Source organism: Saccopteryx bilineata, chromosome X, assembly GCF_036850765.1.
Source record: "Saccopteryx bilineata isolate mSacBil1 chromosome X, mSacBil1_pri_phased_curated, whole genome shotgun sequence".
In the NCBI taxonomy this organism is placed as follows: Eukaryota; Metazoa; Chordata; class Mammalia; order Chiroptera; family Emballonuridae; genus Saccopteryx; species Saccopteryx bilineata.
This window is the reverse complement of record NC_089502.1, coordinates 33,199,300-33,226,877: the sequence shown is the minus strand read 5'-3', so window position 1 is coordinate 33,226,877 and position 27,578 is coordinate 33,199,300. Positions and strand designations below refer to the sequence as shown.

The following is a 27,578-nucleotide window of genomic DNA, read 5'->3' as shown; positions in this document are numbered from 1 at the left end:
ATTACCTGTGACTGGCCTTAGCAACCTTCTTTGAGCTACAAGCAATCCAGAGTTTATGATTGTGTGTGCTGGACTGAAGTGCACATAGAAATGCCAAGCTGAGCCAGGATATACAAACATAGGTGCAAGTTCTTCTGTCAATATCAACCTTGGTTGGCTTTTACCCACACCAGGCCTGGGGGAAAGTCCACTTAAAAGAGCAAGGTTCCCTGAGTCTCACTTCATGCAGCCTCTGTTAGCTGACTGATTGTTAGGCTCAGCCACGAAACAGCCTTTGGTAGTCTAGAGTCTGTGTCAGTTCAGGAATTGTAAGGGTGGTCGGTGTGGCTCCACTCCGCTGACCCAGGTGTCAGTCTGTCCACACTTTTTTCACAGACCTCAGTAGGATGTGTCCAGGAGTCCGGTGTGTGTGGCCTTTGAGTCCCAGAGGGGTGGTCTGCCCACAGACTGGATAGTTTCTACTGAGTCTTCCATGGAGCAGAAGCACCAGTAGTAGACTCAGGAGTGTACAGGGAGAAAGCTCCAGCTTCAACACCATAAAATGTAGCCAGTGACACAATCCTTGATTTCTGGCTATTTTTTCAGAAAGGCCCAGTCTCCATAGGGTGGAACAGAAGAGATACCTGAGGGTGGAGCAGTTGCTTTCACCCAGGCTGATGCTGTTCAGAGGGGAGTGCTCCACCCAAGAAAAATGGTGACTGTAGTATTAGAGAATGACTCAGCACAGGTGTCCCAGTGGCTATCTCCTACAGTGTCTTTCCCTGGCATCCAACTTTATACCCTCCTCATCCAATTCTAGTCGTCTCAGCTCCTCTCACCCCCCCCCCCAGATCCCTGGGTAAGTGGCTGTGAACAAGATTTTCTGTGCTGGCCCTTTAAGGTGGGGCCTCCATCTCTGAGAGCTCTGTCTCTTTCTTGCAGACAGAAACCTTGGTTCTTTTCAACTCCAAATGCTATGTGGGCACCTCTTCTAGGTTCTGGGACTCTAGGCTGGGATGCTGGGCCTGGTGCTGAAGACCCTTCCCTCTCATGGAAAGCCTTCCTGCAGTGAGAGTTTTTCTTGACCCTCCACTGCCATTCGCTCCTGGGAGCAGGGCAGTCCATTCTCTGACTCTGCCCTTCCTACCAGTCTCAGTCTGGCTTCTTCTGTGATCATTGGTTGTAGATTCCTCCTCATTTAGTTCGAAGTTGGTTTTTCAAGAAATTGTTCAATTAATTTTTAATCCAGTTTGGTCCTGATAGGTAGCAGTTGGAACGTCTGCCTACTCCATCACCATCTTGGAACCTTCGTCACGTAGTGTTTTTTATGTGGTCTCTTTGAGTTTTAAAAGGCACATTGAAACTGTTAAAGCACATATAAATAGAAAGTTTATTTGCATAGTTAAGAATCACAGAGCCAGGATATACAAACATAGGTGCAAGTTCTTCTGTCAATATCAACTTTCTTAAAATGAAAGACACAGATAAGCTATGTATTTAGAAGCACAGATGCTAATCCTGGGGACACTGAGCGCTTGCCCTTTGATTCAAGTAGAGAAATTAGTAAAAATGTCTACACTTGAGGATATTTTATAATTTTATATTGAAATATGTAAGTTTAGTCATGGATGAATTTCATATTCTTGGATTAGCACAGGAAGCAAAGAACAGAAAAAACGTGTAATTTGCATAATGGAACAAGTCACATTTCTAAATTCGCATGAGCGGGACTAGCCTCAAAGGCAGATACAGTCAATAATTAATTACCCACATTATGATTCAAACAATTCACCCACAGTTGTCTCCATCTAGCCATGCAGAAAAAAAAATCCATAGCAAGAAATTCAGTGTTGAATATTATCCTGTCACAAGTGAAAATCTTTCTAAAAAATGAAGGGGGTTCCACAATTATTCCTGTGAATGCTTTCATAAGATTTATTTCCTCTCTGATATGAAAGATGGGTCAGGTAACATGAAAGTACTGGGACAGAGACTGTGAAATGTAGGATGGGGGAAAGAGGACAGCTACAATAGGTGAGAAAGAGGAAGACTAAACCATTAAAAATTGATTTTCCCTAATTGTATGATTTTGTTTTTAGTTCTGTTTAAAAAAGTGATCTCAAAATAAGATGATGATATAAACCATCCCAAAATAAATCATAGGGTAGTTGCATTTTGATACCTATACTAAAAGAAAAAAAAAAGAAACGCCATGTAAAGTCTTGATAGTTATAAGGTGACTGCAATTATAGTGTCAATCATCAGAAAAATTCTTGGTTGAGTAATATTTTCTACTCATGTTCCCCCATTCTACCTCCTGTCCCAACACATCTTACAAACGCTTACTGAGGCCTGTTTCCCACATTCTGAATTTATGACTCTGCTAGACAAATCTAGCCCCTTAAAATGCATTGTTTCTTTTTCCTTTTCTTCCTCATTCAAACCCTACACAGCTGAAGTTTGGGTCATTTTGAATTTTCTTTGAGACAAGAAATATTTATTCCAGAGAAATAAACTCTCTCTTCTATTGTACACTGCTAACTTCACATGTATTAGTTCTTTTAATCCTCCAGTTTTGTGGGTAAAAACACATATTTTCCATAGCCATAGTAATCTGGATTTTCCAAAAACATATGAATTTCAAATATCCTACCCCATTTACTCCACAAATAAATACACATTTATCAGATTATATACTCTAATTAGAAATTTGAAAAATGTGTCCATCATACTCATTATTGTCTAGGAATATTGATTTTGCCTCTCTATGAACTCAAGTATCTACCAATGTTTCAAATATGCCCTTCCTTCTATGCTCATTCCTTATTGTTTTTGATTTCTTCTCACCTGACTCCTTTTCAAAATGTTCAGTTATGTCTTCTAATTATTAACTAATTTGGGGACATTCTCAGACTTATCACATAATGTTCAATTCTTCTCTCTGTTCTGAAAAGAAGATTCTTACTCAAGGATGTCACAATTCCCTGCCTCATCCCTCTTGTTGAATCCTGAATATTTGCCCATTCCTCACCAACAACAGAGCAGTGTGAAAGTGGTTAAGACAGAGCAGGAGTTAATTTGACTTTTCCATTACAACTTTTAAGCCATCACTCTTCCATCATTCTGAAATACAAACATCCTTTGAAGTCTGTTAAACTGAATCAAATACTATATGTAAATACAGTATGCTTATTTATCAATGTCACTATTAAATTTAATTCATTAAATAAAATTAAAAAATTAAAAAATGCTGTATGCTAAATTAAAAAAAAAATAATCAGATTCATAAGACAAAATTTTCAACCATAGTTTCAACTATAATGATTAGCAGGTAAAGTAACTTAAGCTTTATACTTGAACTAAAACTTTTAAAGGTCTGTAGAGAGGTAAAATTAACTTATTAACTTATTAGAATGTGATTATTGGTATAAACCAAATGGAATGCCTGCATGGTACAAAATGAGTATAATCTTTAGTTATTCAATTAAATATCAGATGTATGCATATTTTTAAACTTAAAGGTACTATTGTAAATTAGGATTTAGAAAATTAAATAAAGGTTAGAAAAATGATTAATTAAAGTATTAATAATAACACAATTCACTTTTCATTGACATTTGCAAAGTTCAAAAGAAGAGTTTAATTAAATTTAAATTGAATATACTTTCATGGAAATTACATGACCACCAATTCTGTGGTGTTTAACAGATGAGACAAAATTATATTAATATGTTTAAGAAACTAATTCCATTTGAATAATTATGTTTAAAAAGTGAATAAGCATTATCTATGTGCCTGAAAAATTTGATAACAACTTGTATCATTTTGAATATCCTACAAATCTGGCTCATTATCTCTCTAAAGTCCTCCTTACAGCCACTTTCTAATGGAAATCCTCATTTCCTTAGAAAAAGTGTCCCCTATATCGCTTTGAATTTCATAGAAATTTTTTAAAATCTCTTTCTTAGTTTGGATTCCCCCAGAAGCAGTCCCATGGGTTAGTATACAAGTGGTGTATTAGTGAAGTGATCCCGGGAAGTGCAAGTCAAGGAGAAAAGAAGTGCAACAGGGGAAGGAAGCAAGTCAATATTGTATTTGAATTAGCAGATCAGGGTGAGGGTAACTGGTTCAATCTTGCAAGGGTCCTCTGGGAGCAACCCATTTCTGTTGTGCCACTCAAGCAAGAGGAAGCTGAGCTATTCATCTTTCAATCCCTATCCATCTCTGCTTTAGGGATGCATTAATTTTCAATGGCTGGTTTAACATTACTGCAAATTCAGTGGCTTAAAACAACACAAATTTCTTATTAAACGTCTTACGATTCTGTAGGTCAGAAGTGCAAAATGAGTTTTACTGATCTAAAAACAAAATGTCAGCCTGGCTGTACCTCCTTCTGGAATCTCTAGAGAACACTTTCCAGTTTTAGAAGCTTTCCTGTGCGCACAGCATACTTCCTCCACCTTCAAAGCCAGCAACGTTGAATTAAATACTGCTCCTATATACATCTCTCTGTTTTTTTCTCTTCGGTCTCCCTCTTCCACTTACAGGATTCTTGTTATTACCTTATCCAGATAATCCAAGAAAATCTTCCCATCTCAACGTTAGCTGATTAGAAACCTCACTTTTCCTTATTTGTGTTACCTAACATATTCACAGGTTCCTAGAATTTAGATGTGGGGGTCTTTCATGGGGGGCCTTACCTGCCTATCATAAGATTGTTCCCTGGTCATTAAACCCCATACACCAGGGCTACAGAAAGTTCTAAGGCAGAAAGATAAAGTGAGTTGGAGCAGACATCTGTTGGTATATAACGGAATGGTGAGCACCAAATAAATATGGGTAGAGCACCAAGATTCTCTAATACAAATTCCTTGCCTAAAGTGAAACCCAGGTCTTGTCAAAGATTACGATCTCACTGTGAGCTTCTCAAATAGATGCTATTAATCCCATTGCCCACAGACTTCATGCCCTATATTGTTAGTAGTCCAGGTGTGCCTCCCTTTGCCCCTCCTTGTCCAAAGTCCAGGTACTATGGTGTATTAATAAAGAACATGGACTCTGGGACCACATTGTGCTTCAATCCCAGCTCCTTAACTTATTTAACAGTGCAACTAGGCAACATCCCTCTGTCTCAGATTTCTCTTCTGTACACTGTCAGTATATCTTCTTATTAGGAAGGTTGTGAGAATTATATAACATACTATCTATAAAGTGTTAGAATAGTCCCTAGCATTTAGTAAGAGTTATATTAATGTTTGTCAGATGATGATGATGTTGATGACAATGATCTGTCAATATAAAGAATATTCTTCCTCACTTATCAATTTTTTTCCATTCCTAGTTCATTCATTTTCTTGGGTGACTTTAAAATCCATGCACCACTCAGATATGCTTGACTCCCCAAACACTCACAAGTATTGGATTTTAGCAACCCACCCCACAGTTACATTATGACTTCTGATTCTACTATCTGACCACAATTTTCTATTTTTCTTGTTCTTTCCCTCCAATTAAACTTGCTTGGTGAAATTACTGTGATTTTCTGTCAGATGATTCTCCAACTTTTTCTTTGTTCATTGGATCTGAACACAATTTACTTTCTCCCAACCTGAATCCAATGCTCAATCAATGAAATATTCAATAACTACCACCCTTAGTTCCTTACAGTGGTGGGATTAAAGTAATTTAACAGTTCTCTGTTCTAATATACTGAAAGATAGTTTATTATTTCATGCATTTAATACTTAAATAAGAATATTAAGAGAGGTACACAAAACTAGATTATGTTATAAGAGTTTTAAAATATTAATGAAAAAATATTAAATAATACCTAACAAAAAACAATAAAACTATTACTTAGGATATTTCCTTATTGGTCCTTGATTGGCATCCTCACTTGCAATTTTCTCCCCCTATGGATGGAATGAACATTACTACGGGCACTTAGAATACACTGTTGCACAGATGAACATTAAAAAAGAGTAAGTAATGTAAATTTGTGCTTTCTACATTGGGCGGCTGCCCAGGCACCTACCTTAGATAGAACCCAGATTACAAGTTCCATTTTAACAACCAGTTCACCGAACTCAACAAAAAATTGGGTATCAGTTCTGCCAAACTGGTGTGAACAGGCTGAATCCCACCACTGCTTCCTTATCTTTTTATCTTTTCTATTATCACCAATTTTGAAACAATCTTAAAGTTAGTCTTCTCTGCTCCTATATTGGAGGTTGGGTGTTGATGGTTGTGCAAATGTTCAGATTAGTTTCTCTGCAAAATATTTTTTCCCAAATAGCTGGGAACATCAGAACTGCTTATCAATTTCCTAGTATTGTTTAATTTGCTCTTCTGGTTAAGACAACACAATTATAATCTTTACCACCCTCTTCCAGCTTCCTATTCAATATCCACTCTTCTCATTTTTAGCGGAGGACTTAAACTCCTACTTTAACATAGAAAAGCATCCATTAAAGAATTTAAATTTCCTACAAAGAATGCTATGTTATTTTTTTATACCCTGGATATACTAGTGTCCTTTCTTCCAATTCTAGAGGAAGCTGCATTATTTTCCTAACCCAAAGCCAACCTCACTAATACCAGCCTAAGTCCCATCTCCATTCACAACCTCAAGGCTATACTCTATCAATTAATCTAGTTTCCTTTAATTATTCAGCTTTTCCTCTATTTTTTCAATTATTTAAGCATAGTAACACAATTATATCCAATTAAAAAACAAAACCAAATAGAATATGAGTTACTGCTTAACTCAGTTTAGTAGCAATTCATCTCTTACCTTCACTTTATCGAAATTGTAATAAAAATATTTTTTCATTTACCCTTTCCTTTTCTTCATCTCCATTTTTCCCTTTTATGAGATTTCAATTTTTAAACTATTTATTGCTTATGTTTCTATTATATTGAGACATAATTTCCAAAGCAAAATATTGTATTCATATTTCTAATGTGGACAATTTTTATTTATTAAAACATTTTTCTCAATTACAGTTTACATTCAATATTATTTTGCATTAATTTCAGGTGCAAAGCATGATGGTTAGACAATCATATACTTTACAAAATGTTCCCCCTGATATTTCCATTACCCACTGGCACATACATAGTTATTAAAATATTATTGATTACACTTCCAATGATATATTTTATATCTCCATAACTACAAATCTGTAGTTCTTAGTCCTTTCACCTTTTTTTTATCCCCCTATCCTCTGGTAACCGTCAGTCTGTTCTTTGTGTCTGTGAATGTGTTTCTATTTTGTTCATTTATATTCTTTTTTTAGGTTTCACATATAAGTGAAATCACATGGTATTTGTTTTGCTCTGGTTCACTTATTTCTTTTTTATATATCTTTTTAAATGTTTATTTTGTTGATTTTTAGAGAAAGGAAGGGAGAAGGTGAGAGAGAGAGAGAGAGACAGGGACATCTCTTCCTGTATGTGTCCCAGAGACTGAACTGGCAACCTCAGTTCTTCCAGATGATGCCCTACTAACCAAGCTATTCGGCCAGGGTTGGCTGATTTATTTCATTCAGAATAACAATACCCTCTAGGTCCATCTATGTTGTCACAAGTGGTAATATTTTGTTCTTTGTTATGGTGAAGTAACAGTCCATTGTATATATGTACCACTACTTCTTTATCCACTCACCTGTTGATGTGCACTTGGGTTGTTTTCATATTTTGACTATTGTAGATAACATGGCAATGAACATAAAGGCACATATATTCTTTTCTTTTTTTTCATTTTTCCGAAGCTGGAAACGGGGAGGCAGTCAGACAGACTCCCGCATGCACCCGACCGGGATCCACCCGGCATGCCCACCAGGGGGCGATGCTTTGCCCCTCTGGGGCATCCAGAGCCATTCTAGCGCCTGAAGCAGAGGCCACAGAACCATCCCCAGCACCCGGGCCATCTTTGCTCCAATGGAGCCTCCCTGCGGGAGGGGAAGAGAGAGACAGAGAGGAAGGAGAGGGGGAGGGGTGGAGAAGCAAATGGTCACCTCTCCTGTGTGCCCTGGCCGGAAATCAAACCCGGGACTCCTGCACGCCAGGCTGATGCTCTACCACTGAGCCAACTGGTTAGGGCCACACATATATTCTTTTGAATTAGTGTTTTGAGTTTCTTTAGAGCTATGCCCAGGAGACAAACCTCAAGAAATCCACACCAAAACACATTATAATTAAACTTATCAATATACAAAGAAAAAAATCATGAAAGCAGACAGAAAAAATGATGTATTGCAGTGGTTGGGAAACTTTTTGGCTGAGAGAGCCATGAATGCCACATATTTTAAAATGTAATTCCATAAGAGCCATACAAGGACCCGTGTACATTATGCAATATCTAATAAAATTTGGTGTTGTCCCGGAGGACAGCTGTGATTGGCTCCAGCCACCCGCAACCATGAACATGAGCGATAGGAAATGAATGGATTGCAATACATGAGAATGTTTTATATTTTTAACGTTATTATTATTATTTTTTAAAACCTCTAATTTTTATTTGAATTACTTTGCATCTACATACATTTTTAAATCTTGTCAACTTTACATTTTTGAAAGATATACACTGGGTTATGCATTGTAAATCCAATTTGCTTATTTTGTTTACATATTTTACATCTGTGTTTATGAATAAGATTGGCCTATAATTATCTCTTGAGCTATCCTTGTCATTTTTTGTTAAGAAGACTATAATTTCCCCAAACAATAAATTGGACAGTGTTCCTCATTCTGTGTTATTTGGGGAATATTTTTTGTAAGGTTGGAGTTATTATCTTTAATTTTTATTTTTTTGTATTTTTCTTACGTGAGAAGTGGGAGGCAGAGAGATAGACTCCTGCATGCGCCCATCTGGGATCAACCTGGCAAGCCCACTAGGGGGCGATGCTCTGTCCATCTGGGGTGTTGCTTCATTGCAACTGGAGCCATTTTAGCGCCTGAGGTGGAGGCAATGGAGTCATGCTCAGCACCCAGGGCCAACCTGCCTCAGTGGAATCTCGGCTGTGGGAGGGGAAGAGAGAGACAGAAGGGTGGAGAAGCAGATGGTCGCCTCTCCTGTATGCCCTGAACGTTATTATTATTTTTATTAACGATTTGTCTGCTAGCCAGATGCAGCCATCAAAAAAGCCACATCTGGCTCACGAGCCATAGGTTCCCAACCCTTGATGTATTGCTTATTGAGAAACATCAATTACAATAAAACAGTCTTTTCATCTGCAATCATAAAGGTCAGAAGACATGTCACAAAATTTTTCAAGTGCTGAAAAAAGAAACATCAGCTAAGAATTCTGTATCTGGCAATATTGTTATTCCAAAATGGGGACAAGTTAAAGATATCTCAGACAAAGAAAAATGAAAATAATTTATATTCAAAGTAATTATTGATATGTATGGATTTATTGTTGTCATTTTGTTAATTGTTTTCTGGTTGTTTTGAAAGAACCAAGGTAGTAGAACAAAACAGCCACCTCAAAATTTTGAGAGATGGATGGATGCAAAAAAGTCAGAACTGATGAATGCTTATTAATCCTTCTCAAGCCTGATTGGGTGGTGCGTAGTGGATAGAGGTTCGGACTGGGATGCAGAGGACCCAGGTTCGAGACTCTGAGGTCGCCAGCTTGAACAAGGAGTCACTCGGTCTGCTGTAGCCACCTGGTCAAGGCACATATGAGAAATCAATCAATGAACAACTAAGGTGCCGCAACAAAGAATTGATGCTTCTCATCTCTCTCCCTTCCTGTCTGTCACTCTCTCTGTCTGTCTCTGTCACAAAATAAATAAATAAATAAAATTAAAATGCTTTAATCCTCCTCAAGATTTTTTAAAAAAAGAAAAGGGGGAGGCCCTGGCCGGTTGGCTCAGCGGTAGAGCGTCTGCCTGGTGTGTGGGGGACCCGGGTTCAATTCCCCGCCAGGGCACATAGGAGAAGTGCCCATTTGCTTCTCCACCCCCACTCCCTCCTTCCTCTCTGTTTCTCTCTTCCCCTCCCGCAGCCAAGGTTCCATTGGAGCAAAGATGGCCCGGGTGCTGGGGATGGCTCCTTGGCCTCTGCCCCAGGCGCTAGAGTGGCTCTGGTCATGGCAAAGCAACCCCCCGGAGGAGCAGAGCATCGCCCCTGGTGGGCGTGCCCGGTGGATCCCGGTCGGGCGCATGCGGGAGTCTCTCTGACTGTCTCTCCCCATTTCCAGCTTCAGAAAAATACAAAAAAAAAAAAAAGACAAGGAGGAAACACTTTCTAAATAATTCTATAAGGCCAGCATTACCTTGGTAACAAATTCAAATAAAGATATCATAACAAAATAAAATAATCTAATATCCCTATGAATATAAATGCAAAAATTCTAAACAATCAACAACAATCTATCAACAAATCAAACTCAACAGTTTATTTAAAAACTTATTCACCATGACCAAGTGGAAAGGGTATTATATGATTGTATTTATATGAAGTAGTTTGAATAGGCAAATTTATAGAGGCAAAAAATACAATGGGGTTACCAGGGGATGGGAGGAAGAAAGAAGAGAGAATTATTGTTTAATGGGCACAGAGTTATTGTTCAATAAAAAAGTGTTGGGTATAGGTATTACTGCTAGGGACCTAACACTGTGTATGCATTTAATGACACTGAATTGTGGGCTTACACACGGTTAAAATGCACAACACCAAGAATGAACACTAATGTAAGCTATGTACTGTAGGGAATAATGATTTGTCAGTGTAGGCTCATCAGTTGTAATGTACCACTCTTGTGGGGGATTTCGATAATGAGAGTGGTTATATGTATGTGGGAGCAAAAGCTATATGAGCAATCTCTGTATAGTCTGCTCAATACTTCTGTGAATTTAAAAGTGATTTTAAAAACAAAATCCACTAAAGATTTCTTGTTGAAACATGTTTATGATGGGTGCTTTAAAATTCTTGTCGGAAAATTCCTACATCTAATTAATCTCAGTGTTGGTTTCTGCTTATTTTCTCTTTTCATTTGTATTATTTTCCTAGATTGTTGTATTTCACATGAGTTTTTTAATAGTATCCTGGATATTTTGCATATTATATTATGAGACTCTGGATTCTTTTTGTAGCAAGCAGTTACTTTGTTGAGGTGTAGCATGAGAGCTAGGTGAATGTGGGGAGTTTCAGTTTCCTGCTTGGCTGTGCCAATACCGCCCTGGTAAAAGTAGATCACTGACACTTATTTATTTTTTAAATATTTTATTTATTGATTTTAGACAGAGGAGAGAGAGAGAGAAAGAGAGAGAGACAGAGAGAGAGAGAGAAGGAAGAGGGAGGAGTGGAAAGCATCACTCGTAGTAGTTACTTCTCGTACGTGCCTTGACTGGGCAAGCCTGGGTTTTCCAACCAGTGGCCTCAGCACTTTAGTGCGATGCTTTACCCACTGCACAACCACAGGTCAGTTGACATGTTTAGATTGTAAATGAAGAAGGTGGAAGTTCAGCTCCATATTCAATGCTTTTGACACTTTCCTAGTTTAGTACGACGTCACCGTGCACTGTCTTGTTGCCTAAGAGTGAGGGTGGTAAGCTCAGCTTGCCATTGAGCTTTGTTGAAAACAAGAATTGTGTGTGTTGGCAGTAGGGGCTGAGTTTCAGCTACCCTGCCTTGCACCACTTCATTTTGCCTTGTTGATGTCTAGTATGTATGGAGGCTAAGCCTCTCACTAAGTTTAGCTGAGGTAGGGGTGGGGGGTGGAAAGAATTGAATCCCTACTGGTCTCTACCCACACACAGTCGTATTCATTCTTATTAATTCCAGTTAAGGATAGAGGTTTACAGTGGTCCCTCATTTATCGTGGGGTTCAGGTTTCAGAACCCACCGTGAGAGGCGAAAATCTGCAAAGTAGTGACCTTATATTTATTTTATTATTTATATATTTTAAGGCTTTATTTCAGTTTAATATACTTTTAATATTTTTAAATTAATATTTTTATATTTTTTACATTGTTTTCAAATTTTTTAGGCTAGAAAATGCTTATTTTACCTCAAAAATAATTAAAGTAATAAATATATAAAAATAACTATATGCTGCCAAATCCCAAAATATAGCAAAAAATCCATGATACAAAACTATATATATATATACAATTTTAAAATACGTGATACAGTGAGACCGTGAAAATGTGATATGGTGAGGGATGACTGTAGTTTGCTTTGGGGCCCTACTGATATGAGAGAGAAGAGGTTAAGAATAAAGGTGACTACCAGAGGCAGATCAAGGTCAGTGGATGTCCTGGGCACAGAAGAAAATATTGGGCCCCTTAAAAAAAAGAGAGAGACAGAGAAAATAAAAATACATGTTAACCATCTTTTAAAATAAATAAAAAACATTATGTACTATTCATGTTAAAAATGGCACATATGAAACCAAACTTGGTGTCATTAGAAAAAAGTGTAAAGTTAGGGTTTTGCGGGGTCTTTCAGAAGTCGGAGCTCAAGGCGAGTGTCCAGTGTGCCTGCCATTAAATCCGCCTCCGGTGACTGCCCTACTTCCCATCACCTCATTGAGTCTCTTTGCTGCACATGGAGGGCGGAAGCTCTGCTCACTGCTGAACCTTGTTGACAGTACACACTGTGGGAATTAGAGCACTGTCATCTTCTGTAAGGTGGGAGATGGACATTCAACTCAATGCTGGACTCTGCAATACCACTGGCTCAGGAATGAGAATGCTACTGCCTACTTTTGTCGGGGCTGGGGATAAGGTGGAAAATGAACTGCTACTCACTCAGCCCTGCTGAAACTACAGGGGAGTAGTGTGTGCTTTTTCTGTTGGTATTTGGATGGAGTATTGTGAGAATTCGAAAAACTTTTCTGTTATTAGGGGCTGCTTTTTCTGGTGCTTTTGCTAGGAGGAGGATTCTATAGCACTTGTCTTTCATCTATGGGAAGCAAAAAAGGAAACCCGGGAACTCACAACCATGTCATTCTTTAAGTCCCCATGTCCCTAGAAAGTCCATTTATATTTTCCACCATTCAGAATCTCCCAACGCTTGTTGATGATGATATGTCCAGGGTTGTTGTTGTTTTTTTTAATAGTAAGACAGAGTGCAAGGGAGGAACAAAGATACTCCATTTTAGCAGAAAACAAGTCACGTACCATATTATTTTAAGTAACCATCTTATCTACTGTGTGACTGCTGAAAGTTAAGCATCATGTTAGGTGACATGAGTAAATTCAAGAATGCAAAATCATGTCCAATCCCTCTAGAAGTTTATTATATATTTAGTCAACTAGAACATAATGGTATAAAATGAATACAAGGTTTACATAATAAGTATAAACATGTGGTGTAAAGTATTGAACCATCGAAGTAAAAAGCATTCAGTGTGGGCTGATGTAGACAGAAGGGAAAGTATAACTTAAGCATAAGATCATTATATTAAAAGCAACTCCAGAAAAAAAAAGTTGCTTAAGTGTTTGAAAGAAATTATGATTTATCGCTATTTGTTTTGGGTTTTTTTTTTTTTGACAGAGACAAAGAGAGAGAGAGAGAGAGAGAGAGTGAAATAGACAGGGACAGACAGGAAGGGAGAGAAATGAGAACCATCAATTCTTTGTGTTTTTTTTAACATTTTATTATTATTATTAAATTTAATGCAGTGACATTGATAAATCAGGGTACATATGTTGAGAGAAAACTTCACCAGATTATTTTGACATTTGATTATACTGCATACCCTTCACCCAAAGTCAAATTGTCTTCCATCACCTTTTATCTGGTTTTCTTTGTGCCCCTCCCCTCCCCCCACTCCTTCTCTCTCTTTCCTCGCCTCACCTTCCACCCCCTACCCCCGTTACAATCACATTCTTGTCCATGTCTCTGAGTCTCATTTTTATGTCCCATCTATGTATGGATTCATATAGTTCTTAGTTTTTTCTGATTTACTTATATCACTCCATATAATGTTATCAAGGTCCATCCATGTTATTGTAAATGATTCAATATCATCATTTCATATAGCTGAGTAGTATTCCATAGTCTATATGTACCAAAGCTTTTTAATCCACTCGTACTCTTGGGCTGTTTCCAGATCTATCAATTCTTTGTTGCGACACCTTAGTTGTTTACTGATTGCTTTCTCATATGTGCCTTGACCAGGGGGCTACAGCAGACCAAGTTACCTCTTGCTCAAGCCAGTGACCTTGGGCTCAAGCCAGCAACCTTGGGTTTCAAGCCAGAGACTTCTGGGCTCAAGCTAGCGACCATGGGGTTATGTCTATGATCCCATGCTCAAGCCAGCAACCCTGAGCTCAAGCTAGTGAGCCAATGCTCAAGCCGGATGAGCCTGTGCTCAAGCCGGCGATCTCAGGATTTTGAATTTGGATTCTCTGTGTCCCAGTCTGACGCTCTGTCTACTTTTACACCACCTGGTCAGGCTATCCATCTGTTGTGTTATTTGATTACTTGTTTGCTTGTCTGAGTGGCAAGAATAGCAGAATTGGGAGACATAAAAAAAGAGTCTAGGAAATAGAATTTTATCTCACATCTTGAATTTATGCTCTAGTTGGAGGACATTGGTATTATGTAGAACATTCTGTCTCTAGGTAGTTATAGCTGCCAGTTCCTTGCATGGCCTCCCTACATACTTTCCTCCTTCTTTCCCTATTTTCCTTGCTCCTTCCCTTCTTACCAAACTTCCTTATTTCTACACTCATTTAATGAACATTGGCTGAGCTTCTCTTTTTCTTTTTTGGATCAGACAATATTGTAGGTACAGAGTATAATATCCTTTTTTTCTTGGATTTTGTTGACTAGTAAAAGAGATTTTAAAAGTACACGATTAGCTATAATGCCAAGTAATATATTTTTAAAAAATACCATATACGTGGTATGGAAAACACATGCCATAAGAATTTTTGGGACAATTATGATTTTCTATTTTGCCTTCTAAAATATCATACATTTTACCCAGAGTATATTTCACTCTCTTTTTCTTTCTGACATCCCTCCTAACCTTTTGATCCAACTGTTATATCCAGCTTAAACTGCATTCCAAATAAAGATTAATAATCAAGCAAGGCCCATAAATTCAAACCCACATTTTAGTAGCCAAACTAAGCATTGCTTTGGAACACTGCAGAAGGAGGACCGTAGAACACTGAAGGCAAGAAGAACAAAGATTTTTTTTCAAGAAAAAAAATGGGAGAAATGAAGTGATACCTATTAGCATAATCCCACATTAATTTAGAATTTCTCATTTTATAGTCCAATCACTCAGGTATTAAAAAATCCTTCTATAAAAATTTGCTATGAAATGTTCTACACCACCCAGGAGTGAAATTTTTCCTGTATTTGAGAAAATGTGAAAAGAAAAACAACAGATGTTGAATTGTAAGAATAAGAATTTCAGATGGTTTATTTTCTTTGGAATTCATGTAACTTTAGGACAGATCCATTTATTTAAATTACATTTTACAGATGGATTGTCGGAGAGGAGATTCCTCCTGAGAATGGAATACAGTGGGGGGGGGGCAGGAAAATGAGTTCTCTTCTGCTGTGACTGTCCACATCTCTGGGTAAGATCCTCCTTCTGAAGAGATTCTTTAACCTGCAATTCTACCAAACATAGGAGGGCCTCACCTCCATTCTGAAAGCACATAGCCTGCATCACTAATACCCAGCAGAATCAAACCCTCATTGCTACTGGCAATCAAGTATTCTTCTAGGCAGGTTCTTGCGTTGGTATTCTCTGTATGAGTTATTCCTTCCATGAGAGTCAAGTTCATCTTAGAAAGTAAACACCCTGAGTACCTACCTTCTGTGCCAAATAAACCTTCTTCCCTTACCCATTTAAAAAAATAACTTGTGAATGATCTTGCTTTCAAGATAAAATTTGCTGAAAGCAATTGTATAAATTTCAGCCATAGTTCCTCAAGATTGTTCCCTCCTTTCATTTTTATTTGTATGTGTGTGTGTTCTGCTATTCATGCTTGTCTTCTTTGGACTATTACTCTGACTCTCTTGTTGTCTTCTGTCTCTCTATATGTTTCTTTATCTCTCTATTTCTCTATGTCTGTATTATCTCTATCTCTCTTTTAATTCTACTTTCTGATTCTCACTTCTTTCCACCAGCATATTTCTCTGTGATAATTAGTCTTATGTGCACTATATACTGTCACTAAATAACTGAGATTTTTAAATTCAACATCCAAAGACTATTTGGGTCTCTTTTTGTAATTTAAAAAGAATAGGAAGCTCCTTTCAGTAATGTCTGACTTTTGCAACAAAACTGTGTTTTTAACCAATCTAGCTCTGTCTTTTAAAACTCATGGACTTGCTTATTCAGACTCATGGACTTGCTTATTTTCTCTATATAGTTTAACCTTAAGTTATATTTCTAGCCTGACCTGTAGTGGCACAGTAGATAAAGCCTCGGCATGGAATGCTGAGGTCGCTGGTTTGAAAATCGGGTTTGCCAATCAAGGTACATATGAGAAGCAACTGTTATGAGCTGATGCTTTACCCTTCTCTCTCTCTCTCTCTCTCTCTCTCTCTCTCTCTCTCTCTTCTCTAAAATCAATAAATAAAATCTTTTAAAAATGTAAAAATGTCATATTTCTAACTTGCTTGAATTTTTAAATTCCACTTTTTTCTTTTTAAAATTCATTGCATATTTATTACAAAATAGTAAAACTTTTCATTAAAATATGACAGAGTGAATATACAAATGAAAAAAAAAACTAACCTTTGTATGAAAAAAGAATTCTGACCCACTGTCAACAACAACCATCCCAGAAAACCAATTCATTATTCGCAGTAATCAGCCCAGGAAGCCAGCCTGCTAAAAAGTCAGATTTGTAGGAAGTCAGGCCACTCTCTCTAGCAACCAGTCCAGGAAGACCAATAATAATTCCTAAAACAATTGGCCGCAAACAGCCATGACTTGATTAATAAGTCAGAGATTTCCTAATTTTTGTCTCTGCTTCCAATTTAGGACCAACCAGAAAAAGCCAAATATGCACTCTAATAATCTCATATGATGCCTGGCTTCTAGTTAGCCTGCCTCCAGCTTTCCTGTGCCAACAACCTTCACTCAGGGCAGAACTAAAGCCTTTGCTTTTCTCTATAAAGCTTTCCCACTGCTCTGACTGACTTGGTGTCTGCCAAAGCACAAGTGGTGGTTGTTGACTCCCTTGCTATAGTGAGCTTTGGACAAACAGCATTTATTTGTTCTCATTTAGTTGCTCTTCATTTTCTTTCCACACATTTTGTCAGGTCCTCAAGATCAGCCAGAAGTGAGGTCTTCCAGTTTCTCAAGCCTTTCTTAGGCTTGTGCCCAACTCTGCATATGCATGCAGTCTTTCAGCTCCCAAGAATATAACTAAGTTTTTCAAAGATCCGTCGGGACGTCTCATTCCTTGGATTGTCCCTTTAGGTTTTTGGTCAAGCTCTTGTTTGCTCCAGCTGCAATGTTACGAAATTATCCAATATTTTTTGCCAAATCCCTATGATAAGGTTTTCCCCAAGAAGTGAATCCTAAGTCAGCTGGAATAATTACAAGGCTCTATGGTTTCAGGCTTTCCCAGGGAGAAGTGGGACAGGACCAATAGTAACAATTCTCTGTGGATGGAGCTTTTCAGGGGTCTCCAAAACAAGTCAGCCCTCTGAACAGCTGCAAGGATGCTGGATTTCACAGCGACTGTGGACTCGTGGATGTGAGGCTGCTGTTTTTCAAGGCCACGTTGAGCTGAGGGAGAGAGACTTAGAGTAGTCTGAGTTCTTCCAGAGGTTCAGCTGGTTCTTGAAAGCCTTTTGTTAATTTCCAGAGTTCTGAAAAACTTGATTTAGACAACTTTTTGGTCAGTGTTTTCCTTGCTCTCATAAAGTAGTAAATTACAGAGATCTTCACTCCACCATTGCACACACTGCCACATTATTTTTTTCTGTACACTGATAGACATGATTTGTTTTTATTTCTGTTGCTAGACATTTTGCATTTGTATTTAAGACAGAATGACCTCTGATTTTATTCTTCCAAAACTGTCTGTAATGCTGGTGGCCAAGGCCAGGCAGGTTCACATTGGATTTGGGCAGACGATAGAGAAACTGCAGGGCCAGAAAGCTTTGAGCCATTCCCATTTAATAGAGTCTCGCAATGGCGGATGAGCAAACATGGAAAACCGCCTCTCAGGCAAACAAACAGCAAAATAGCCCCTCACAGTGGCAGCAGGCAATCCGCCATCTACAATTCGCCCTGAGGGGCGAATTGTATGGCCTATATAATGGCCATACAATTATATGGCCATACATTATATGGCCTATATAATGGCCATAGCATTATATAGGCCATACACACCTCGAGCTGCCGCGTGTTCACGCACTAATCAGGCAAAGTGCTTGCAAAAGATAAACCAGAAAGCAATCCTAACATAGCTTTTTTTCCCCATACTGCCCATATCTGATTTTGAAATTAAGTTTACATTAGCCTCATATGGAAAAAATATATATTTTTCCAGTCAGTATTATCCTTGGGTTCTAGCAAGCTGCTAAAAAGGATCAGATTATCTTTATTCTGTAATGGACTGAGGCAATTTGAGGGTGAGTGCATCCTTACGTTTCCATATAGTCGTTTGGTGTCCCAGGTTATCAGTTGATAAACAGGTGTTTCCCAGAGCCCCTAAACTTTCAGGCTCCTTAATTATCAGCTCTTTCTCTCTGCTTAGCACTATGAAGATGTCAATACTTCTGCTTAACCTCCCACTGTATCAGCAACTGCTTTCTGCTTGGTCTTTCTCTTTCACACCCTATGCCACTTGTAAATTGTTTAATGCCTGGAGAAGAAAAGCAGCTCAGAAAGTCTGGTCCCCTTCATTGTGTTCTTTTTTACTTTTCTTTTCTTGATTTTGATCTTTTAAGGCCTGATTTCGTTGATCACTCGAAACTCCTATTTTTGTCTCCTTGGCTCCATTCACCTACTTGAAGCTCTACTGGGCTGCTCTGCCTCTAAAGAACAATTTCCTGCCGTTTGTCAATCTCTCTGCCCCTGTTGTTTATGAATCGACAAACTCATGGCGAAAGTAGCACAGGATGCTGGGTTCATGTCAATTGCCTTATTTTCTCTCTGGGATTTTGGCTCCCATAACTTGGGACTTTTGTGATAGTTCTACAAACACTTTAAGAACTTCTATTTCCCTACTATAGCTTGCATTTCTAATTTTCCATGGGAGGGTTGGTCTGCTGCAGGGCTAGTCCACTATAGTCAGATAGTATTATAATATCTCCATTATGATTGGTTATATGACTAATGATGTATCTAGAAAATTTTACTTGAAATTTACAAAGAGAGTAGATCTTATGTTCTCTACACAAACACACTCAGTAGCTATGTGAAGTGATGAATATATTAATTAGTTTGTGGCAATCATTTTATGATTAAAAGTATATCAAATAATCACATTATACATCTTAAATATATATACTTTTTATTTGTCAAGAAAATGAGGAAAGCCTGACCAGGTGGTGGCGCAGTGGATAGAGCATCGGACTGAGATGCCGAAGACCCAGGTTCAAGACCCCAAGGTCACCAGCTTGAGTGCAGGCTCATGTGGTTTGAGCAAAGCTCACCAGCTTAAGCCCAAGGTCGCTGGCTTGAGCAAGGGGTCACTTGGTCTGTTGTAGCACCCTCATCAAGACACATTTGAGAAATCAATGAATGAACAACTAAGGAGCTGAGATAAAGAATTGATGTTTCTCATCTCTTTCCCTTCCTGTCTGTCTGTCCCTACCTGTCCCTCTCTCTGACTCTGTCTCTGCCACAAAAAAACCAAACCAAAACAAAAAGAAACAAAAACAAAAACCAAGCAATATGATTTAAAAATGGGCAGAGTACTTGAATAAAGACTTTTTTAATCTTTTTTTCCCAATTTTTATTTACTCATTTTTTAGAGAAGAGAGAGAGAGAGAGAGAGAGAGAGAGAAAGAGAGGAGAGACAGAGAGAGAGAAGGGGGGAGGAGCTGGAAGCATCAACTCCCATATGTGCCTTGACCAGGCAAGCCCAGGGTTTCGAACCAGCGACCTCAGCATTTCCAGGTTGATGCTTTATCCACTGCGCCACCACAGGTCAGGCAAGACTTTTAAAAAAAGAAAAGAAAATGAAGAAAAATAGAATATAAAAAATTTCCAAACCTATGTTATTTTTAAATGTTGTTTTTATTATTTATTTCTGACTCAGTGAACATGGTCTGTTTGATATTCATAGTTTAAAATTTGTTAAGAGTTGCTTAATGGTCTAGTAATTGGTCAAATTTCATAAATGCTCTGCATGTGATTAAAAGGAAACTGTACTCTCTTTGCTTTCCAATTGTTGAGTGCAAGAGTTTATGTACATCTATTAGATTTGGCTTGTTACTTAGTTTTTATCTTCTATTTACTTATTTTTGTCCACATGATTTATGAGTTACTGAGAGAGGGATGATAAAACTCCCCAGTATGTTTATATAGTTTTCAGGTTTTCCTTGTAGCTCTATCAAATTCTCCCTTACATATTTTGACTTTTCTATTGGATACATATACATTTATACTATTTGTGTCCATCCAGTGAGTGAAATATTTTATCATTATGTAGCAGTCTACTTTTTTCAATAATGCTTTATTTTCTAAAGTTTATTAGCTTTATTTTCTAAAGTTTAGAATGAAGCTATTACTACAGCTATAGTATCTTCTTTTAGTTAGTATTGGCCTTGACTATTTTCCATCCTTTCATTTTCATTATTTCTTTTTTAAAAAAATTATTTATTTCTTTATTGTGTTTACATAGATTCTAGTGTCTCCTCAAAAGCATCCTAAAAATATGGAATGCTTCACAAATTTGCATGTCATCCTTGTGCAGGGGCCATGCTAATTTCTGTATTGTTCCAATTTTAGTATATGTGCTGCCGAAGCAAGCACTCATTTTTATTATTTCTTTGCTGTCATGTTTTGGGCATGTGTTTAACATATAGCTAAATTAAATAAAATACTGTCAGATAAACTATACCTTTTAACAAGAGAGTTCAATCCGTATGCATTACTTGTGATTGATACACCTGGCTTCATTCTTATTATCTTAATATTATTTTCTATTTGTTACCTTTTTACATTTTTACCACTCCTGACTTCTTTTGATATTAGTATTTTTATTCCTGTACAAGCTGTCTGACATCTCTTCTTATAAGGGCACTAAACCTACTATGAGAGCCCTACCTTCATGATCTCGTCTAAACCTAATAATCTGCCAAAGGTTCCCGTTTCCAAATACTATCATATGGGACATTAGCACTTCAGAATATGAATTTTGCAAGGACAAAATTAATTCCATACTCTCACATTCCTGTATTTCCTTCCCACCCACAATCATCACCCATTCTAGCCCCAGGCTTTCTGTCATAATATTTCAGCTTGTGTTTTCTAGAAATCCATATAAATCTAGTCATAACCGTTTAATGGCTGTTATTTATTTTCACGCAGCCTAATTATTTTAAGATTCACCCATGTTATTGTGGGTATCCTAGTTAATTCCTTTGTGTTAGTGAGTAGCTTTGCAACTGAACACGCAAATGCATGTTTGGCTGCCTGCTAAAATAAAAGTCAAAATTGTGACAGGTGCTGGTGCAAAAGGAAAGAGGTTAATTTGCCACTTGGGAGAATAGAGAAGAGTATCTCACCTTCCTGCTCAAGACAGCGGTTCTTATAGAGATAGGAAGGGGGGGATTTTTTCCCTACCCATTTATTTTTCTAGATTTTGGCATGCTAGGGCCCTGTCCATTCGTTTTTCTACCTTTTGGCGCCCTCGATTTAAGCACCTCCCCTTGCAGCCATCTTTTATTTTTAATATAATTATTTATTTATTTATTCATTTTTAGAGAGGAGAGAGAGAGGGCGAGAGAGAGACAGAGAGAGAGAGAGAGAGGAGAGAGAGACAGAGAGAGAGAAGGGGGGAGGAGCTGAAAGCATCAACTCCCATATGTGCCTTAACCAGGCAAGCCCAGGGTTTTGAACCAGCGACCTCAGCATTTCCAGGTCGACGCTTTATCCACTGCGCCACCACAGGTCAGGCCTTGCAGCCATCTTGATCAATGGTAGAGACTCCTGGTGCTCTGACTATCTACAGCAGTGGTGGCACTCAAATAATTTAACAACCGGTTCTCTGTCCTAATGACCATTTTAAGTATAAAAAAAAAGATATACTGAAAGGTAGTTTATTATTTTATGCATTTAATACTTAAATAAAACAATAAAAGAGGTACACAAAATGTTAATGAAAAATATTAAATAATAGCTGACAAAAAACAATCAAACTGTTATTTAAGATATTTCCATATTGCTTATTGATTGACATCCTCACTTGCCGTGTTTTTTTCCACCTATGGATGAAATGAACATGACTGTGGGCACTTAGAATATGCTGTTGCACAGATGAACGTTAAAGAGTAAGGAATGTAAATTTGTGATTTCCACATTGGGCGGCTGCCCAGGCACCCACCTTAGAGAGAACCCTGATTACAAGTGTCATTTTAACAACTGGTTCGCTGAACTCAACAAAAAATTAGGTATCGGTTTTGCTGAACCTGTGCAAACTGGCTGAATCCCACCACTGGCAGTAACAGTATTTCATTATGTGGATGTACCAATTTTATTTTTTTGTTGTTGTTGATTCACCAACTGATGAACAATGGATTATTTTTAAATCCGAGCTGTTAAAAATGAAGCTGCTCCAAACATTTATATATAAGTGTTTGTATGGACATATGCCTTCATTTCTCATGGACAAATATCTAAGAATAGGAAGACTGGATAACGAGGTAGGTATAAATCTAACCTATAACAATTCTAACAAACTGTTTTCCAATGTGGCTATATTATTTTTCATTCCTACCAGCAGTGTATTAGAGTTTCAGTTACTCTATCTCCTTGTCAAAACTAAGTATGATCAATCATTTTAATTTTAGCAATTCTAGTACATGCATAATGGTATTGCATTGTGGTTTTATTATGCATTCCTTAATGATTATTGATGCTAAACAATGTTTCATGTGCTTATTTTCCATTCAAAAAATTTTTGAGGTGTCTGCAGAATATTTTACCTATTTTAACATTATTTTCTCAATGAGTTTAGGAGGATAAGTCCTATATCAAATATATGATTCAGAAATATTTTATCTTAGTCTGTGGCATGTGTTTTCATTCTCTTAATAATGCTTTTTGGAAACAAGAGTTTTTAATCTTATTGAAATAAAACTTATCAATTTTTTTCTGTTATGGGTATACTATTAGCATTGAATTAAAAAATATCTTTGCATTAATGACAGGTCACAAACAAAAAATTTCCCCTGTACTTTCTTTACATATTGTATAGTTTTAGGGTTTACATTAAGGTCTATGATCCATACTGGATTAATTTTTGTATATTCTCTGAAGTATAGATTAAGGTTCCGTCTTCTTAAACAAATGGGTACCCAATTTCCCAACACCATATGTAAAACATTCTTTCTCTACTGAATTACCTTTGTACCTGTGTCAAAAACCAGTTGTCTATGTCTGTGTGGGTCTATTTCTGGGCAGTCAGTCCTCTTCCATTGACTTAGTTGTCTATGTTTGTATCTGCACTACACTATTTTGATTAACGTAGCTTTATAATATATCTTAAAATTATGTATAATTAGTCCTCAAAATTTGTTCTTTTTCTTTTTTTTTTTTTTTAATAAATTTTTATTAATGGTAATGGGATGACATTAATAAATCAGGGTACATATATTCGAAGAAAACATGTCTAGGTTATTTTGTCATCAAATTATTTTGCAAACCCCTCGCCCAAAGTCAGATTGTCCTCCGTCACCCTCTATCTAGTTCTCTGTGCCCCTCCCCCTCCCCCTAACTCTCTCCCTCCTTCCCTCCCATGTCCTCCCTCCCCCCCCCACCCTTGGTAACCACCACACTCTTGTCCATGTCTCTTAGTCTCATTTTTATGTTCCACCAATGTATGGAATCATGTAGTTCTTGTTTTTTTCTGGTTTACTTATTTCACTCCTTATAATGTTATCAAGATCCCACCATTTTGCTGTAAATGATCCGATGTCATCATTTCTTATGGCTGAGTAGTATTCCATAGTGTATATGTGCCACATTTTCTTTATCCAGGCTTCTATTGAAGGGCTTTTTGGTTGTTTCCATGTCTTGGCCACTGTGAACAGTGCTGCAATGAACATGGGGCTACATGTGTCTTCACGTATCAATGTTTCTGAGGTTTTGGGGTATATACCCAGTAGAGGGATTGCTGGGTCATAAGGTAGTTCTATTTGTAGTTTTTTGAGGAACCACCATACTTTCCTCCATAATGGTTGTACTACTTTACAGTCCCACCAACAGTGAATGAGGGTTCCTTTTTCTCCACAGCCTCTCCAACATTTGCTATTACCCGTCTTGTTGATAATAGCTAATCTAACAGGAGTGAGGTGGTATCTCATTGTAGTTTTGATTTGCATTTCTCTAATAACTAATGAAGCTGAGCATCTTTTCATATATCTGTTGGCCATTTGTATCTCTTCCTGGGAGAAGTGTCTGTTCATGTCCTCTTCCCATTTTTTTATTGGATTGTTTGTTTGTTTGTTGTTGAGTTTTATGAGTTCTTTGTAAATTTTGGATATTAGGCCCTTATCTGAGCTGTCGTTTGAAAATATCAGTTCCCATATAGTTGGCTGTCTGTTTATTTTGATATCAGTTTCTCTTGCTGAGCAAAAACTTTTAATTCTGATGTAGTCCCATTCATTTATCTTTGCCTTCACTTCTCTTGCCATTGGAGTCAAGTTCATAAAATGTTCTTTAAAACCCAGGTCCATGTGGTGGCGCAGTGGATAAAGCATCAACCTGGAAACGCTGAGGTTGCCGGTTCAAAACCCTGGGCTTGCCTGGTCAAGGCACATATGGGAGTTGATGCTTCCTGCTCCTCCCCCCTTCTCTCTCTCTCTCTCTCTCTCTCTCTCTCTCTCTCTCTCTCTCCCCCCTCTCTATAATGAATAAATAAAATCTAAAAAAAAAAAAAAAAAAAAACCAGGTCCATGATTTTAGTACCTATGTCTTCTTCTATGTACTTTATTGTTTCAGGTCTTATATTTAGGTCTTTGATCCATTTTGAATTAATTTTAGTACACGGGGACAGGCTGTAGTCGAGTTTCATTCTTTTGCATGTGGCTTTCCAGTTTTCCCAACACCATTTGTTGAAGAGGCTTTCTTTTCTCCATTGTGTGTTGTTGGCCCCTTTATCAAAGATTATTTGACCATATATATGTGGTTTTATTTCTGGGCTTTCTATTCTGTTCCATTGGTCTGAGTGTCTATTTTTCTGCCAATACCATGCTGTTTTGATTATCGTGGCCCTATAATATAGTTTAAAGTCAGGTATTGTAATGCCCCCAGCTTCATTCTTTTTCCTTAGGATTGTTTTGGCTATTCGGGGTTTTTTATAGTTCCATATAAATCTGATGATTTTTTGTTCCATTTCTTTAAAAAATCTCATAGGGATTTTGATGGGAATTGCATTAAATTTGTATATTGCTTTGGGTAATATGGCCATTTTGATTATATTTATTCTTCCTATCCAAGAACAAGGAATATTTTTCCATCTCATTGTATCTTTTTCGATTTCCCTTAACGATGCTTTGTAATTTTCATTATATAGGTCCTTTACGTTCTTTGTTATGTTTATTCCTAGGTATTTTATTTTTTTTGTTGCAATCGTGAAGGGGATTATTTTTTTGAGTTCGTTTTCTAATATTTCATTGTTGGCATATAGAAAGGCTATGGACTTTTGTATGTTAATTTTGTATCCTGCGACCTTACTGTATTGGTTTATTGTTTCTAATAATGTTTTTGTGGAGTCCTTCGGGTTTTCGATGTATAGGATCATATCATCAGCAAAAAGTGATAGCTTCATAATTTGTTCTTTTTCTAAGTTGTTTTGGCTATTTCAGCTTCTTTTTGATTTCATATGAATTTTAGAATGTCACTTTGTACAATTAAAAAATGTTGGGATTTGGATTAGGATTACGTTAGATCTATAGATCAATTCGAAGAGGATTGATATTGAATGCTGATCTTTTTAATCAGTGAAGAAAGCATCTCTCTCCATTTATTTAGATGTTATTTAATTTCCCTGAGCAAAGTTTTGTAGTTTTTAATATAAAGGTTTTTCAAATCTTTGGTCAAGTTTGTTACTCAGTATTTCAATTCTTTATGCTATATTTTTAATAAATTTTTATTTTAATGGGGTGACATCAATAAATCAGGGTACATACATTCAAAGAAAACACTTCCAGGTTATCTTGTCATTTAGTTCTGTTGCATAGCCATCACCCGAAAGGAGATCGTCCTCCGCCACCCTCCATCCAGTTCTCTCTGTACCCCTCCCCCTCCCCCTCTCCCTCCGTCCCTCCCCCCACCCCCCGTAACCACCACACTCCCGTCCATGCCTCTTAGTCTCGCCACCCAGCTTAGTGTATCCCAAGGTTCTTTATGCTATTTTTAAAGTAATAAGTTTTTATTTTGATTTATGATTATTCATTGCTAATATGTAGAAATGAAATTGTATGTTGATTTTATATTCAAGAGTCTTGCTAAATTCACTCATTTCTATTAACTTTTTATAGATCTATAAAATTATCTGTATAGATGATCACTGTGGACATTATTTCTTGAAATATTTTTTCTGTATTTCCCCTCTTTTGGAAACTCCCAGTTATATTTATCATAGGTTTCTTGAAGTTGTCCCTCAGCTAACTGAGGCCATTTTTATTGTATTGGATTTTTTTTCTTTGTGTGTTTCATTTTAATTTTGTTATTACTATGTTTTTTTTTTAGTTTATTAATCTATCCTTTTGCAATACATAATATGTCACTAATCTATCCACTATATTTTTTATACCATACATTGCCATATCTTTTGTGAAAGTTTGATTTGGGTCTTTTAAAAAATATTTTTTGTATCTTACCCTTTTGAACATATGAAAAATAAGTAATTATAATAACTTTAAATTTCTTTCTAAGTTAATTTTAACATTCGTGTCAGTTCTGGGGTGGTTTTAACATTATTTTCTTCATTTATAATTAATATCTTCTTGGTTCTTTCCATGGTTCATAATCTTTGACACACAGACTTTGTGAATTTTTACCTTGTGAGTACTGGATAATTTTTATTCTTATAAATATTCTTAAACTTTGTCTGGGACACAGAGTTTACTTGGAAATTGTTTTATCATTTTGAATATTGCTGTTAGGCTTTGTTAGATAGGTGTTCAGTCTAGGGTTAATTATCCTAGTTACTGAAGCAAGATCTTTATGTGTATTCAACCTAATGTCTCATGAATCATGAAGTTTTCTCATCTCTTTGGTAAGAGCAAACATTATTATTATCCTTGTGTAAATACCAGTCACCATTACCTCTAATACTTAAGAACAGTTATTTCTTCCATCTCAGGTAGATTCTTCACATGCATGAACTGATAACAGCTCTCAGCTAAATACTAACAAAGGGCTCCCTGAGCTATCTTGAGTTTTCTTTCTGTAGTTCTTCCACTCTGATATTCTGTC

The 27,578-nt window shown here is 37.1% G+C and overlaps 1 non-coding gene across 1 annotated transcript; it reads right to left on the bottom strand.

The window, feature by feature from the left end:
- Positions 1-20,802: 20,802 nt before the first annotated feature.
- Positions 20,803-20,906, bottom strand: LOC136317956 (U6 spliceosomal RNA). The gene has a single exon (XR_010727945.1). It is a non-coding gene; the product is annotated as a U6 spliceosomal RNA (small nuclear RNA).
- Positions 20,907-27,578: the final 6,672 nt, after the last annotated feature.